Below are 17363 nucleotides of genomic sequence, written 5' to 3'. Positions count from 1 at the left end.
AAGTTTAAACCTCCATCCAGTAAATGACCACCTACCAAACCACTTCTCCTTGTCTTCTTTATCTCCTTATTCCAATAACAAACTATTTTTTGAACACTGGAGGTGTGGGGATAGGGACTGTGAGTTACTTGCAGATCTTTTTCACATATGAAAGAGAAAAATATGAGCTAACAGGGCCTGGGGAGCACACTAGAACAAATTCAGTCTACGTAGCTTCTCCTTAACACAGACTGCTGAAGTTACTTTAATGATGAAGTTACTTTAGATCACTATCTAGGTTAACCAAAATGACTACCAACAAAAATCTTTATTGATCAGTTTTGCTATGAATGCTTTCTTTCTCTCTCTCTCTCTCTCTCTCTCTCTATATATATATATATATATTCACACGCACATATATGTATGTGTGTGTGAATATATATATACATTTCATAGGTATATACATAAATTTCATACATATATTCATATATCCACATCCACACTAAGTTGGAGCTGCCTATTGCTGATTTCTACAGCTTTGGGCTGGATTTGTTTCTAGAATGACATCTGTAGTTAGTTTTCTCAAGTTCAGTTGCTTGCCCAGAACTACTTGTTTATTTAATTTCAAATTTATACTCATACTGCTTTATACTTAGATTTCCATATGTTGTGCCATTCTGTCACCGAGTACAGTATGTTGAGTACAAGGTGTCATATATTTATCTCATTTCCATAACTTTTCTTATACTTTATTAGTCTGGATGCCTAAAATTTAGGATTCTGTATAATTCAAACACAACAATAATTTTGGTAAATTAGGAAACATTATTAAGAACTAAAAATTTGCACAAATATCAGTCTATGGTATCCCAATAGGGCAGTTTTTATTAGTTAATACTTAATTCTTACTGAAAAAAATAAAATTGAAATAAGCTTCTTTATGGATGTCTAAGACCTAAACTCTAATGCATTAGTATGTAGATTTTAGTTAGCATCAAAGAAGTATGGGCAAAAAGCAAAGTAATTATTGAAATGCACAACAAATTAACTTTATTAATGCTAACTGTTATTAATATAACATTTTTATTACATGATATTTTTTATTCCTAGCACTATACCATGCTATGTGCTTTGTATATTTTAAATTTTAATGTACGCTAACATCATTCTTCTAAAAAAGTATTTTGTTTATTTATTTGACAGAAAGAAAGAGAGAAAGTGAGCACAAGCAGTGGAAGGGGCAGGCAGAGTCAGAGAGAGAAGCAGGTACCCTGCTGAGCAGGGAGCCCAGTACAGGACTTGGTTCTAGGACCATGGGATCATGACCTGAGCTAAAGGCAGATGCTTAACCAACTGAGCTGCCCAGGCACCTATAACATCATTCTTGATCTGAGGTTTAAATTCCAACATGAAGTTCTGTTGTGCATATATCTCCAAGAACTTTTAAAACACAAATTCAGATATAAATTCCTTTTTAGCCTGAAAGTAAGCAAATGTTCTCAGGGAAAAATAATTGTTAATATAAATATAATTAACCTTTCGTAAAAATATATAAGGCATTTTATCACAAACAGACCAAAGTATATTAAAACAAAGAAAACTAGCTAGAGGTGGTCAACAAAGAAAGATACTAAAATAAATAAATAAATAAATAAATAAATAAATAAATAAATAAAATCAACATTTTTGTCTACCAAAATCTACCAAGAGGTTTTTAACCAAGAAAGAAATTTTAAAACTTAAAACATCCATAAGAACGTGTATCTAATTAGGCATTATGAAAAATGTATTTATACTAGGATTTTTAGGCGGTTATTATTTCCCAACTATAAATAATAATGTCTTTGAATCACTATAATTCATCTGAATCTGGTTTGCTTATATTTCACAAGAAAGTCTCATCAGTTTTTTTCACCTAGCATCTCACCAAAGGCAAGAAACTGATTTGAGATAACAAAAAATTACTTTCACAATATAAATACAATCAGGACCTGAATTTCTGAATCCAAAGTTGTAAAATGACATATGTATAATATGCAGTAGAGACCTGGGACAATGGAGGTTGTTAATAGAGCTTCCTGGCCTCACTGGGGTGCTTTTTAATTTACAAAGTGAAGCTCATTTAATCCTCACTGTAGTGAAATATCAGGACAAATATCCTCAATTGACAAAAGGGCGTAGTTTATACCAACAGCTACATGTCCAAGATCAAGGAATGATCAGGACATAAATTAAAAAGAGAATTTTTTAAAAAAGCAAACAAACAAACAAACAAAAAAGAAACCAAGATCTTTGGGTGGCTATAATAATGCTATTTCCTTCCTTTGCATGTACCACTTCCATAATGTAATAGAAGTGACAGTAATTTTCCAAATTTATTTCAGAGGCTTAAAGATGTAAAGCACAGCTAAGCATAAAAGAAAGGTCTGTGTAGAAGTTGTACCTTCATTCTTTCGCATGTGGATATCCAGGTTCCCAGCATCATTTGTTGAAAAAGCTATTATTTCCCCCATCGAATCATCTTGGCACTCTTGTTAAAAATCAATTGACCATAAATGTGAGGGTTAATTTCTGGACTTTCAATTCTATTCCATTGATCTATATGTTTGTCTATGCCAGAATCACAGTGTCTGGATTACTATGAATTAGTTTTGAAATTAGGAAGTGTGAGCCCTCCAACTTTGTCCTTTCTTTTCAGGATTGACTTGGCTGTTCTTGGAGCCATATATACTTTCACATAAATTTTAAGATCAGCATCTCAGTGTTTGAAATAAAAAATTCCAGTGAGGATTTTTATAGGAATTTTGTTGGATCTGTTTATCAATTTGGGAAGTATTGACATTCTAACACCATTAAGCATTCTGATCCAGGAACTTGATTTGTCTTTCCATTTATTTAGGCTTTCTTGAATTTTTTTTTTCAATAATGTTTTGTACTTTTCAATAAATAAGACTTGTTCTTGTTTTATTAAATTTATTCCTAAGTGTTTTATTAATTTTGATGCTATAATTTTATAAGTGAAATTAATTTCTTTTTTTTTTAAAGATTTTATTTATTTATTTGACAGACAGAGATCACAAGTAGGCAGAGAAGCAGGCAGAGAGAGAGATAGGAGGAAACAGACTCTCTGCTGAGCAGAGAGCCTGATGCGGGGCTCGATCCCAGGACCTGGGATCATGACCTGAGCTGAAGGCAGAGGCTTTAACCCACTGAGCCACCCAGGTGCCCCTGAAATTAATTTCTTAAATCCATTTCTGCATGGTTAATTGTGAGTATGTACAAATAAAACTGGTTGCTACTGGCTACAGCAAGCCTTTTTATGCTTATAAAAAATTAATGTAATAATTAAGTGGGCATTTTATGTACAACCCACTGAAGTTGAATTCTGTTTGAAGAGATGTAGAGGAAAAAATAATCGATTTCTGATTTATCTAAGCTTTTCATGTTCTTTTAAAATAGGTCTCTTTTTAAACTCTATAGAAAATGTAGTCATACCTACATTTAAATTGTTAAAAGAACCAAAATGGTGTAATAAAATTTTTCTAAATAAATTCTTGGTTAATTCCTTTGAAAAAAAGGAATGTGTATTATTTTGTATGTTATATTTTACTATGTCATTTGTTTCTAAATATATCTGTTCAGTGCTAAGTGCAGCTACTGTAACAATATCATCAATAATCATTTGCTTAGCTTTCTGTATGTTGAATTTCCTAGGCCTGATGGAAATATTAGACTTTGTTCCCTAAAACTATTAAACTGTTTTTAATTTGTAACAGAGACCAGACATGCTGAGGTTAATTTATGAACATTTGCAGTTGTGCCTGTGTATGTGTGCCTGTGCATGTGTGGTTGATTTCTCATACATATTTAAGAAGATATTCATGTATAAATACATATATTCATATATATATATATATTTTCATCTCACTTTTTTCAAAGGGATGTAGAATCCTTGTCCTCCTTTAATAGCTCTTTTTTTTCCTTGGGATTTTTTCTTTAAATCTATGTATGATTTTTAATTATAATTTTACCACTCAATGAACCTCACAATGGCAACATTTTAGCATCTATCCACCATGGCAGATGGCAAACTAATGAGGCCTGCTCTACTTGCATACTGATATCTTTTCTACACAACACTTTTCTGATCCATAGGGAGGTCAAAGAGCAAGTTTTATTTATCTTCTTTGTTTCCTTTGGTCCTTAAAAAATCATAAGTATGATTATTAAGGAATGTATAGTTTACACCTCTTAATTACACTCATTAATGTTCCTTTCATGCATTTGATGAGTCTGATTGAAGAAATCACTGTCAGTGCCGGAAACGTGTTTTCACAATCTGAAATGTTAAATGCAGCGTTGAGTTAACCTCAATCACTTTCACCACATTAATTAGGTAGTCTTTCTTCCTTAAGCAGAAAATAAAATTGTTTGCCAAATATAGGGGGGTGTGTGTATAAAAGACATATACATAGTTGTATACATAGATTTTTAAAATACTAAGTATATAATGTTTTGATGGTGGCTTATTTAAAATGTATCTTATTAATAACTTGTAAGTGACTAATCTTTTCTCAGGCTTTTGAAAGTTTTCATGTTTAAAGACCAATCCATTAGCAATCATTTTAGTCTGAAGATAGCCTAAAATTTATCTCTACAGTCTGTGAATACTCTCAGAAGCAAAGTCATCATTCGCTGAAATGACTTTCATGTGAGGAGGGGCCTTATCTAGCTTGTCCATCACTATCCTTTACACTTCTTGGCATAGAGTAGCTGTTCATTATTAAATGAAATAAAGTAATCTTAATATTCACTTTATCTTGATACTTTTTCATCTTTTTCAACTGTTGGGCAAAGGAATAATTTTGTACAAGGTCACGAAAAGGGCACCAAATCAGCTTGAAGTTTCTCACAAGTATTGAATGAACTTACCTTAAATCAGAATTGCAGATTGTAAATGTTTCCAAATAAATGTAATAAAAATAATAAAATATGTGATTTATTTGTTGCTTTTTTATACCAATATCATACTTGCCCCTGTTTATCATTTATAATAAGTCAGGCATAGACAGTATTTCTATTTGTTTATTCACTTAACAAAATCTTTTTCAACCACTTCTTTTAGCACTTACTTGATGTTCATTTCTGTTCATTGTCTTTTCTCTCCTCTTCATCTCAGAGCTTAGTGAAATTATTGTGTCTATTTTCTCACCTTTTTTTGCTTCTATGAGTCCAAGCACACATTACTTTGTGGAAACCGTGCTCCTTAAATTCACTGGGGGTCTTATTAGTTGCCACTGAGCAGTAGTGTATACTGAACTTATGCTAACTGACCTCTGTGCTGAATACTATGTCATGTTTCTCCAGTATTGCATTCAAGACTCCAGGTTTGAGTGTAGTATGCTCCCACATTCAGCCACGGAAAAGAAGTGTGCTTATGCTAACCCAAGAAAGCTAATGTCACTCAGTACCCAGGCCTGGCCAATTGTTATAGGCCTACCCGCTTGCAAAATTGACCGTTTCAGAAAAATCACCCAATTCATAAAAATAAGACACAAGGAGAGATTTGTTGAATACTCGTGGGGAAAACAAAACAAAACAAAAAGAAAAGAAAACACCTCACTCTTCACTGAATCAGACTATATATTTTTTCATGTGATCATGTGGAGTTGTACATTTTGGAACTGCTACAGTCATGAAGGCAGTCATCATTAGGGAGAAAAAAATCTGGAACAGAGAAGAGGGTAAATTGAGAGACTGAGGGAATAAGCAGACAAACAGCAAGCCGTAAGGAAATCAGTGTGCCATTATCTAGAAAGATTAAGCAGAGATATATGGACATATTTTGATTGAAGAGTATTTTTTTCCTTCTTTTTCTTTTTTTCTTTCTTTCTTTTTTTTTATATTTGGTTAGAGAGGCAGAGAGAGGGAACAAGAGAGAGGAAGAGGGAGAGGGAAAAAGAGAATCTTAAGCAGGCTCCACTCCCTGAGTGGAGCCCAACACAGGGCTCAATCTTACAACCTTGAGATCATGACCTGAGCTGAAATCAAGAGTTGTATGCTTAACTGGCTGAGCCACTCAGGAACCCTCAGTTGAAAAGTATTTATTTATTTTCATTTTTTAAATTACATTCAGTTAGCCAACATATAGTACATCATCAACATTTAAAACAGAACTAAAAAATACATATACCTCATCTTTATCAAAATGACATTCAAACCTTTATTAACTTGTTTTGACTCTCACCCCCCAAATAACTGATGTTTTATTCTCTGAGACAACTTCGTGTTACATACAAACCTATGTAATTGAACTTGCCGTTGACCTAGTTATTATGTTTCTTTTTCCATTAGAATCTGAACCTTTTAGGATAGAGGCCATGGTGTTTGCATCTGTGTACACCCACCTTGTGGAACATAATTGACATTCAATCATATTTACTGGTGGACCTACTGAATTAAAAAAAGAAAACAGATACATGAGAAATTGGCAAATGCTTTCATTAAAATAGCATTCATTCCTTAGAAAACATGTAGTTCAATTCAAACTGTTTATATATTTACTCATCCATGTATTCTCCAACTCATTTGAAAAAAGATAGAACAAGATCTTTTGATGGCTATAATATGTTATTAGTAACATTATAACAGTCTGTAAATATTATGGATGACTGGCATAGTTTCCTTGTACCATGTTTTGAAAAAAAGCCTCAGATAAAGTTATTAATTTGATTTCATAAAAAATTAATTGATGTTTCTCTCCTTAGTAATTACCAGTTATTGTCAATATTATTAAAATATTGTAATGTCAATATTATTAAAATATCAATATGTCAATATTATTGTCAATATTATTAAATGGTAATGTCAATATTACTAAAAATAAGGTAATGTCAATATTATTAAAAATAAGGATATATTTTTCTCTATCTTAAGGCAAACAGAAGAAAAAGATAATGCTGGGAAAAGGTAAAGAAAATGCATATTATAACTTTAACAGAGTGATTTTTCAGATTTTGAGGTCCCTGATCTTCTTGCAAACTAAGAAGATAACGATTTTTAGTGTTTTTAAAAAGCTTGGTGGAACTTTAATTAAATAGTAATGAATCTTCCCATAATATATCTTCTGTATTTTTTCTTTTTTGATGCCTTTATTATATCAACTAGGTATGTTGATACAGAAAGAGAGAAAAAAAATGGTGTGATAGATTTACAGATAAACACATTCAGAATTTATTAAGTATCATAAAAATAAATAAATTTAACTTCAAATAGATGAATAAAATCAATAAATTGGCTATTTGCTGGCAATTTTGGAATTGCCACAAATTTTAAAACTATTTTTCCAATAATGAGATCTCCAATTCTTAAATTATAGATTCAGAGGATTTTTTTTGGCTGATTTACTTATTAAAATTGGCAAAGTCACTGTAAAAAATTAGAAGTATGTATATAATCTGGCAACAGAGATAAAGCAAAAGTGGAAAACAGGTACAATAGAAGATATATTCACACGTTGTCATACATCTTTTGGAACTGAGTATATATCATGTTCACTTCTGATTCTGAAGTAGTTATTTCTGGACATTCTCCATGTCAACAGGAAGAAAAATGACATAAGAATCTATTTCCTATTTCTCTCTGACTAGGTGATTGTGAAGGGAACTCAGGTGACCTAATGTAGTTCAAAGGAAGCTTACATTTGAAATGAAGGGGAACTTCACAGACCATCCTGGCTGGACTCTCAGAACACTGCATTACCTTGTTCAGTTCAACACAGTCTAAAATCCGCCCTTAGTTTAAAGGCTAAGAAACCTGCTTTGCCAGCAATTGGCCCTGGAGTATGAATCCCTCTGTGAGGGATGGATTCATGTTAGCTAAGCTCATAGACCGGGAGAATATCTCCTTCAGAGTGAGAATGCTGCTGACATCAGGGCCAGAAGAATTTCTGTGACTAAGATTGTCCTGTTTCTCTGTAGAAGTTCTCTATGGAAGCCAAATCACACCTAATATGTAAGCACATTTACATGTAAAGCACCATCTTTAATGTTTTACCAGCATTATCTAATTTAACCCTGCCAGTAATCATGAAGAAACTATTATTGGTAACTTCATTTCACAGATGAGGAAACTAAAATTCAGAGAGGTTAAGTGAATGCTAATAAAATAGCTGGAAAATTGGAAGAGACAGAATTTGAATTCAAGTAATCATGTTCAAGATTCAGTGTTTTAATGCAATGTGTTATACTACCTTTCTTGACAGGAAACATGAGTTGACTTTTATTTTCACCTGCCTAATCTAGATTGATATTAATTTTTCCTTGTTAGAGATATACCTGGAACCTAAAGATCCCAGTATATGGATCAGAACCCTTTTATCCTTAGACAATTATTCAGTTAGTACAACAAACATGTAATAGTGATTCCACATTTTCTGAGTTTCCTTCACAAAAATGCTATTTTAAAATATTTAAATATAGACATATAGATATATTAAATCAATATATATTCCAATTTCAGTTTTAAAGACTTGGGCAATTTTTGGTGGTCTTGTGTATCTTTTATTTGATTCATTGCACACTGACTTTATATTCTAACTCTCAGAGAATTCTATTAATTGCAAATTATTTGGAGAAAAAAGTTTGTAGTATTCTCCTGGTAACTGCTAAGTCAAGGTCACTTTAACTCTTCGTATGCTGCAAGGAAAGATGGGGAAGTCATCTTTCACTCTTTATCTGCATGAGGGAGATAGGAAGATGCAAAAGAGAACATTTCTTTCTTGTCAGTTTTCCCATTTTCCATATTCTATAGTGATAGTTAAACCAAGATGATAAGCAACTAGAATTTCAGCCTTATTCATTATTATAACCTCTAAGGGATATTCTGCTTGAGGTCTTTTAACTTTGCAATTAACAAAGAAAAATTTGACCTTGTCTGATATTGTGTCTAATTGCCCAAAATTCTAATTTAAAAGACAGTCTCGAAGGATTTGCATACCCGACCCCCCACACATACACTCACACACACATGCACACACATACGTACACATGATCTCTTACCACTACTGTGACCTCAGAGTTTTATTGTACATTGAGAGAGAGTTGAGGTGAAGTCATGGATCGATATTGGAACTCCCTTTTCACAGACAGTATCTCATTCTTTTTCTTTTCTATAAACAGGAAGTGTTACTCTTAAATTAAGTCCTGAACAACTAAAGTATAGAGGAATGAAAGGATTTACAGATTTACATAATAAATATACAGTTTTAGGTTTTTTTTTTTTTAAGATTTTATTTATTTACTTGAGAATGAGAGAGAAAGAACATGAGAGGGAGGAGGGTCAAAGGGAGAAGCAGACTCCCCGCCAAACTGGGAGCCCAATGCAGGACTCATTCCTGGGACTCCAGGATCATGACCTGAGCCAAAGCCAGTTGCTTCCCAGGCTTCCCAGTTTTAGGTCTTAAAATATTAAGTATCTTCTAATCTTATATTTTATTGGTCTTCCAATTTGACATTGAATATTTAAATAGGCTAGATGTTATCTTCAACTTACAAGTGCAAAAACTGAGTTTCAGACAGACAGTGATTGACTCAAAACCAACAACTTCAAAAGGGAGGACTCGGGAGTTTAAAACAATGTCTTCCTGATTCCCTTCTTTCATGATTTCCTTCTTCCATTGCCTCGACATCACACATTTGTTCAATGCATAGATAGCAGTAGACTTGTCAGAAACAAAACTAACATACCCTGAAATCTCCAACTTGGATACCTAGATTATCTCTTTATTCAATTTTCTCACAAGTGTCAATTATTCTGTGTGTATGAAAGAGTGTCTTAAACTAATTTTATATATGTTGCCAAAATATGCTCCAAGGCTGCAAAACACAAACCTTTCACACTCTAATATCCAAAAGTAGGAGTAAAATTACATATAAAATGTGCATTTGTTTCTGGGGCTATAGGAGCATACCTTACTATTCACATGATCTACAAAGGGAGAAAAGCATCTCCAAACAAGGAAGGTAAAATCCACTTCTGAAAAGCAAGTGACTATGGCATGGGTTGGGAGGCTGCTTAACAGGGCCATAACTTGCATGTCAGTCTGTTTACACTAAAGTGTCCAGGTTAAAAGGAAGAGCATATTGGAGGCAACACAATCTCGGTCAAATTAGAAACATGCTTCTTACCTAAGCGAGTTGTGGAAATTTTAAAAAGTTGCTTCTTTACTCTTGATTTTAGTTTTTAAATTGATGACAGGCAGGAAGTAATGTGGGATGCTCTCGACAGTCTTTTCCTTATTCAAGTTGTTTTTTTTCCCTATGTTTTTATCAATTATCACACAGTCCAATAAATCCTGTTCACGAATCAGACCCTAGTTTTCTGTACCCAGAAAATTAAGACACCCCTGCTGTCCTTCATTTCCCATAGCAGTAGTTCAAATTCTATCAGTATTTTTCTAATACCAGACATTTACTAAATATTTTACATAGATTTCTCATACACCTATTAAAAACAAATCTGATTTAGGTACAATTGCTATTCTCATTTTATAGATGAGTGAAGCATATTTCAGGAAGCTTTAACGGCTTTCCTAAATTTATTTTGCTAATGGTAAGAATGTGCTTTGGTCTGATAATATGACTCCATATTTGTGTGATGAATTGCTTGGAGTCAGCTTATTTTTATACATTCAAAAGGAATCTGATCTTATCCTAGTAGAGGCAGAACTGAACATAGAAAGAGAACTCGCTTCTAAGCCAGACACACCCTGTTCCAATTACATGTCTGTTATTTCAATAATTTAAGTTTTTTATTTATGAACGGAAACATATTCTACCTTGTAGATTCTTTTGGTGGGGCAGTGAGGGAAGTTGATATAACATATAAAACTTCAGGGACAATAACTGAGAAAACTACACTACAATCTTGTGGCAAAAGGTAGTCAGTTCACACTGTCACCTATGCTCTTTATAAGTACCTCATTGGTACCATAACTATTTCATGCAACACAGATACTGTTTCAAGAAATGATAAAATTAAAATGTCAAAATTAAGTATTATTTTGCTTGGGTCACCGCAATCTGTTGTATTACTTTTTACTTCAAAGTAATAATGTTAATTCTGTCAATCAGCTATTCAATTGAGAAAATAGGCCCAACCCCTTCACTATCACATAAATCAACAGAACAACAGGTATATTTCTGATTTGTTGTGGATTAAGATGTTCGGAAATTAAACTGAACTCCATAAACTGATGGCAACTTTTTCATCATCTGCCACAAAATGAGAGACAGAACAGCTATTTACATTCATAAACCTATAATACACTTCTGGTTTTAAGCAGGAAAAAAAAAGAGAAAAAAAAATATATTGGTGATAATGAATAAATCCATTTGAGCTTAAGGGAAGAAATTCTTCATGCCAATTTTGATTGCTCTATATTTTTATGTTTATATGCATGGTATTTAGGAGATTTTTTTAAAAATATATCTACTCAACCTAAGAGGTTTTATGAATATGATTAAATACACAGTAATCTATTCATTATCTTAATTATTTGCATGGAATGCAAATTATAATTTGAAGCTGTTCAATCAATATATTTTTGGAAAAGTCATGCAGAGAATCAACATTAAACAAGTATTTGCTTTCAATTAGGAATGTGTGGCTTTCTTAGAGCCAATCATTTGGAAATATAACTTGCACACTAATTTTAAATTGCAAAGTCATCTTCTAGTTACATTGCCTCTTGGTCCTTATATTTTTATGTTAATTTCAACTTTCATCTCTAGATGGTGCTCTAAGTACCTGCATTGCAGCCAAGCATGATAGCAGCACTATAAAAGACAAAAGAAACAAAAGTTTAAAAATAAAAATGATAGAAAACCAAATAAATTGACTTAGAAAATTCCTGGAACTTTTGCTTTAGGCCAGAAATGCATATGCTATCAGGTGATTAAGCCCCTGACAAAGATGTCTGAGGGCTGTCCTTTTGAGAATGAGAACAGTGACAGCAAAGAAGTATTTTAAATCTCGTTAGCAAATGCAGAATTTGTGTTTCCCCAAATAAATTATATTTCTTTTCTAACATCTACGAACTGCAGCGTTACACGTTTGGTAGAAGAAACTATACCCAAATAAATTAACCATAAATCAACTTATTCAAATCCTTTAAGGTATCTTGAGAGTAAAGCTATAGCTAAAGGAGTAGGTGGAACAGTTAATCAAGATTTTATTTAACTATCAGTGATTGGCAAACTTGGCCTGAAAGCCAAATCCAGCCTGCTGCGTTTCTGTGGGTCTCATAAGCTAAGAATAACTTTTATGTGCTTAATATGTTTTTACATCAAAAATGTTGATATTTTGAGACACGTGGCAATTGTACCGTGTGAGTTTCAATGTCTATAAAGTTTTATCGGAAGAGTGTCACACTAATTTATTTAGGCATTGTCTACAGCTGCCTTTGTACTGTAACAACAGAGTCTAGCACTGTGACAGACACTGTATAGTCTGCAAAGCCTAAAATATTTACTATCTGGCTTTCACAGCAAAAGTTTGCTCAGTTCTGTACTAAGTGAAAGCTGCAGACTGTTGCATGATTTAGTTAGCTGGTAACATCCAAAATAAGCGGATAAACTGAGTTCTAACCTGGCACCTTAAATTAATGTGACACAATCAAGCCAATAGGAAATTTTTCATAATTTTAAAATTTGATGTTTTAGAGAATTTCTCACTAAAGGAAATTCTGATTTTTCTATCTTCCCAGGAATGAAATACTGTGTTCAAAGATTAAACGTTCAGCTAAAGTTATCATTTGACATCAAAAATTATCATTTGGTGTCATATAGCTAAGACAATTCCAATGCAAACTCCATAGAATTTTAGTGAATTTAAGTGGGTTATTACTCTGCTATCTGGACTCTGTATTCTTCTGTAATAGTCCTCAGGGTAACACTTGCATATTAATAAAAATTTTGGTCTTCCTAAGTATGTTCGGTTTTATCAATTGTTCCAACAAAGAATTTCTTTTGAAAGAATTGTAGAAATATGATTTCTGCAGCTACACTTTGGAGGCTTATCATCCCCCTCTCTTATAATCTCTATGGTCCTCATTCTTATAATTGTGTTATCATTACTCTGGGTTCCAAGTGAGAGAAACACAACTCAAAACTACCTTAAGAGAGAAAAAAAGAAAGAATTTGTTGGAAGGACATTCAGTCACTTTATGTAATAGAAATGGAAATGAGTGAAAAGATCAGCATTATTCCTCCAATGCCATGGTCTGTAGTTGGCATTTCTGTGCTCTCTTTTTGCACTAAAGAACAAAATTTAGGAGTGGTTAAAACATTAAAACCACTAAGAAGAAAAACTAATTTTGAAAGAAAAGATACTTTATCCCCAACTTATTCTTTGTAAAATGAGGTCTATGTATGCAGAATAATGAATGGCAAAGCAAATATAGGAATAACTGAGACATTGTATTTGCTGTTGTCTCAATTCTCCACTCCATTTTGCTGGGATAAATTATTATACTGGGGCTGGAATTGTCTAAATTATGGAAGCCCAAACTGGAAATTACACATTGGACATTAAACTACAAAGAATCCTTTAAAATGCATGTCTCTTCAACATAGAGCACTGTCTTTGAGACAGATTTTGGAAGATGCAACTATTGCATTTAATTTGCAGTAGGATTCTACTAGGGATAGAAATTCTATGTCTATTACTAGGAAGTTTTATATTAGAGTAATACATAAAAATTTATCGTAATGAATAGAAATTATTGACTCAGCCCTTTTGTAGATAATATAAAAAAACAGAACACAAGGCTTCTCTTCAAGATATTTCCTTTGGTTAAATGGCCAATTCAGGTTGCCACACAGTCAATGTGATCGACTGGGTAGTAATTAATTGGCAATTAACATGGCCCCTAACACAAACAACCATGAACTAATTTGATGAGTGAGTACAGAAATGACCACAAATCTGAACATGTTATTGAATAGAAATGTATGATTATACTTTTGTAAGCATTCTATTAATCTAAACTCAAAAAATGTATCCTGTAATATGTCAACGCAGTTTTTTCATGTACTTTTTACTAAGTAGTTCTGATCCAACCCCTTGATATTATGAAAAAATCCAATTCTTTTTCCTTAAAACAACAATTCTAGTAGTTTGATGAGAGATATTTCATTTTCTTGATTTTTCTCTTTCTCAGAGTAAAAACTTCAATTCTACGCCAATTCCTTCTGTGGCATGATTTCTTTAACCATTCTCATTCTCTGCTGTACAAATTCTAGTTTGTCTATGTCTCTCTTAATATGGAGTGCCTAGTAATTAAAATACAGGTGGGTTATCAACATCTCACTTTAGATACTATAATTCTATTAATACTATACTTTTGTCAGGTACGTTACACTTTGCCCATACAATAATGCAGTAAAGCAGGGGCACCTGCGTGACTCAGTGGGTTAAGCCTCTGCCTTTGGCTCAAGTCATGTTCTCAAGGTCCTGGGATCGAGCCCCACATGGGACTCTCTGCTCAGCAGGGAGCCTGCTTCCCTCTTTCTCTCTGCCTGCCTCTCTGCCCACTTGTGATCTCTCTCTGTCAAGTAAATAAATAAATAAAATCTTTTAAAAAAAGTAGTAAAGTAAATTCCTCAAATATGTTTCATACTAGCTTCAAGTAAATCCTGACTTCCCCATCCTCATTTATGTTAAAGAAAACAACCTCTCATAGACTATGCTGCAGACATTTTATATATTCCTTGAACATGCTTCTGTTTGCTTTAATTGTGTAACGCACTGAACAGAAGCCCTCCTGAAAACATTGTGTACTTTAACTAAAATAACCCAAACCATATTGCCACCATTGTGTTCGTGTGAGATGCAAAATATTGCTAAAAATCCACATGCAAAAGAGTAAAGTTAGACCCTTATCTGCACCATACATATATGTCAACTCAAATGGATGAAAGACATAAATATAATGCCTGAAGCTACAAAATCCCTGGGAGAAAATGTACGGAGAAAGCTTCATAACGCTGGTTTTGTCAATGATTTCTTGGATATGAGACCAAAATCACAGGCAACCAAATCAAAAATAGACAGGTGGGACTCATTAAACAAAATACTCTTGTGCAACCAAAGAAACAATCAACAGAGTCAGAAAGCAACCTACAGAATGGGAGAACACATTTGCAAACCATATATCTCTAAGAGGAGAATAGCCAAAACATATACAGGCTTACCTTGGTGATGTTGTGGGTTTGGTTTTAGACCACCACAATAAAGCAAAATTACAGTAAAGCAAGTCAAATGCCATTTGTGGCTTCCTAGTGCATAGAAAAGTTATGTTTTCACTATGTCTTTATTTGGTTAGTTAGTTTTTGTATATTGTAATTTATTACGGGTATACTTGCATTATGTCTTTAAAAAACAACGTATGTAACTTAAACTTAAAATACATTTTTTGTTAAAAAAACCTCAAGCCATCATCTGAGCCTTCCGTGTGTGTCTCGGGGAATTGGGAAACTACGGGAGAAGACGAGAGATGGAGGAATGACTGGGTCTGAAGCAGTCAGACACGACGTTGATTAAGCTCATTGTGTTGCGTGGGTAAGCTTTGCGGTGCCCCAAAACAACTATAATACTGATAATAAAGATCATTAATTACAGATCAGCAGAACAAATATCATACAAATGAAAAAGTCGGAAATAGCAGGAGAATTACCAAAATGTGACACAATCACGATGGGAGAAAATGTTGTTGGAAAAATGGTGCCAGTAGACTTGCTCGATGGAGGGTTGTTGCAAACCTTCAATTTGGATAAAACCATGACACCCAAGAAGAGCAATGAAATGAAGCACGATAAAGTGAAGTATGCCTGTGAAGAACTCCTGGAACTCGATTGCAAATCAAATCAAATCAAAACAAAAAAACGAACGAAAAATAGCCAGCTTAAAAAAGTCTGCAAAGGACTTGAGAAGACATTTCTCTGAAGAAAACATACCAAATAGGTGCTGTCACTGATCATCAGGGAAATGCAAATCAGATCAAGAATAAGATATCACTTCTCACCTGCTAGGATCACCTTTACAAAACAAACAGGAAGTGGGGCGCCTGGGTGGCTCAGTGGGTTAAAGCCTCTGTCTTCGGCTCAGGTCATGATCCCAGGGTCCTGGGATCGAGGTCTGTGTCGGGCTCTCTGCTCAGCGGGGAGCCTGCTTCCCTCTCTCTCTCTGCCTGCCTCTCTGCTACTTGTGATCTCTGTCAAATACATAAATAAAATCTTTAAAAAAAAACAAACAAACACACAGGAAGTAACAAGTGTTGGCGGGAGTGTGAAGAAGTTGGAACACTTGTTCCCTGTTGGTGAGAATGTAAAATGGTGCAGCTGCTACCAAAGACAGTATGGAACTGCCTCAAAAAAGTGGAAGTGGAAAAACCATATAATCTAGCAATCCCATTTCTGGGTGTTTAGCCAAAAGAATTTTTTTTTTTTTAACTTTATTTACTTACTTGACAGAGAGAGAGAAAGAGCATAAGCAGTGGCAGAGGGAGAGGGAGAAGCAGGCTCCCCGCTGAGCATGGAGCCCTACCTGGGGCTCAATCCCAGGACCCTGGGATCATTACCTGAGGTGAAAGCAGATGCCTGACTGACTGAGCTATCCAGGTGCTCCCATATCCAAAAGAATTTTTAAAGAGATCTCAAAGAGATACTTGCACTCCCATGTTCATTGCACTCACAATAGCCAAGAGGTTGAAACAACCTACATGGTCATGAAAAGACAAATGGATAAAAAAATTAAGGTATATGCATACAATAGAATATTACACAGCCTTTAAAAAGAAGGGAATCTTGTCTTATTCTACAATCTGGTTGAATTTTGAAGACATCAAACCAAGTGAAATAAGCCAATCACAAAAGGACAAATCATGCAGTATAGAATATATTGAAATGTCTAAAATAGTCAAAATTATAGAAACAGAGAATAGAATGGTAATTGTCAGGGACTGAGGAGAGAGGGGAATAGAGAACTGATTTGTTAAAGGTACGAAGTTTCAAGTATGTGCTAAGAAAATTTTCCAGAGTTCTGCTATGCAATGATGAGCATATAGTTAACAATATGGTACTGTACTCTAATAAATTTAAGAGAGTAGATTTCAGGTTATGTGTTTTTTACTGAAGTAAATACATAAATGAATACCAAACAATAACAAACTCAGTTGAAGAAACTAAAGAAAAAAGAGATCTCACTTTTAAATTTTTGAAAAAATAATCTTAATTAAAACAATCAATTAAACCAAGCCTAATAAGTTTCCTTAAAATTGTACATAAATGATTTGATGCAATCTTTCAGTAGAGCATCTCAGAGTA

Source organism: Lontra canadensis, unplaced genomic scaffold, assembly GCF_010015895.1.
Source record: "Lontra canadensis isolate GAN:19392208 unplaced genomic scaffold, GSC_riverotter_1.0 scaffold95, whole genome shotgun sequence".
Classification (NCBI taxonomy): domain Eukaryota; kingdom Metazoa; phylum Chordata; class Mammalia; order Carnivora; family Mustelidae; genus Lontra; species Lontra canadensis.
This window is presented reverse-complemented; position numbering follows the sequence as displayed.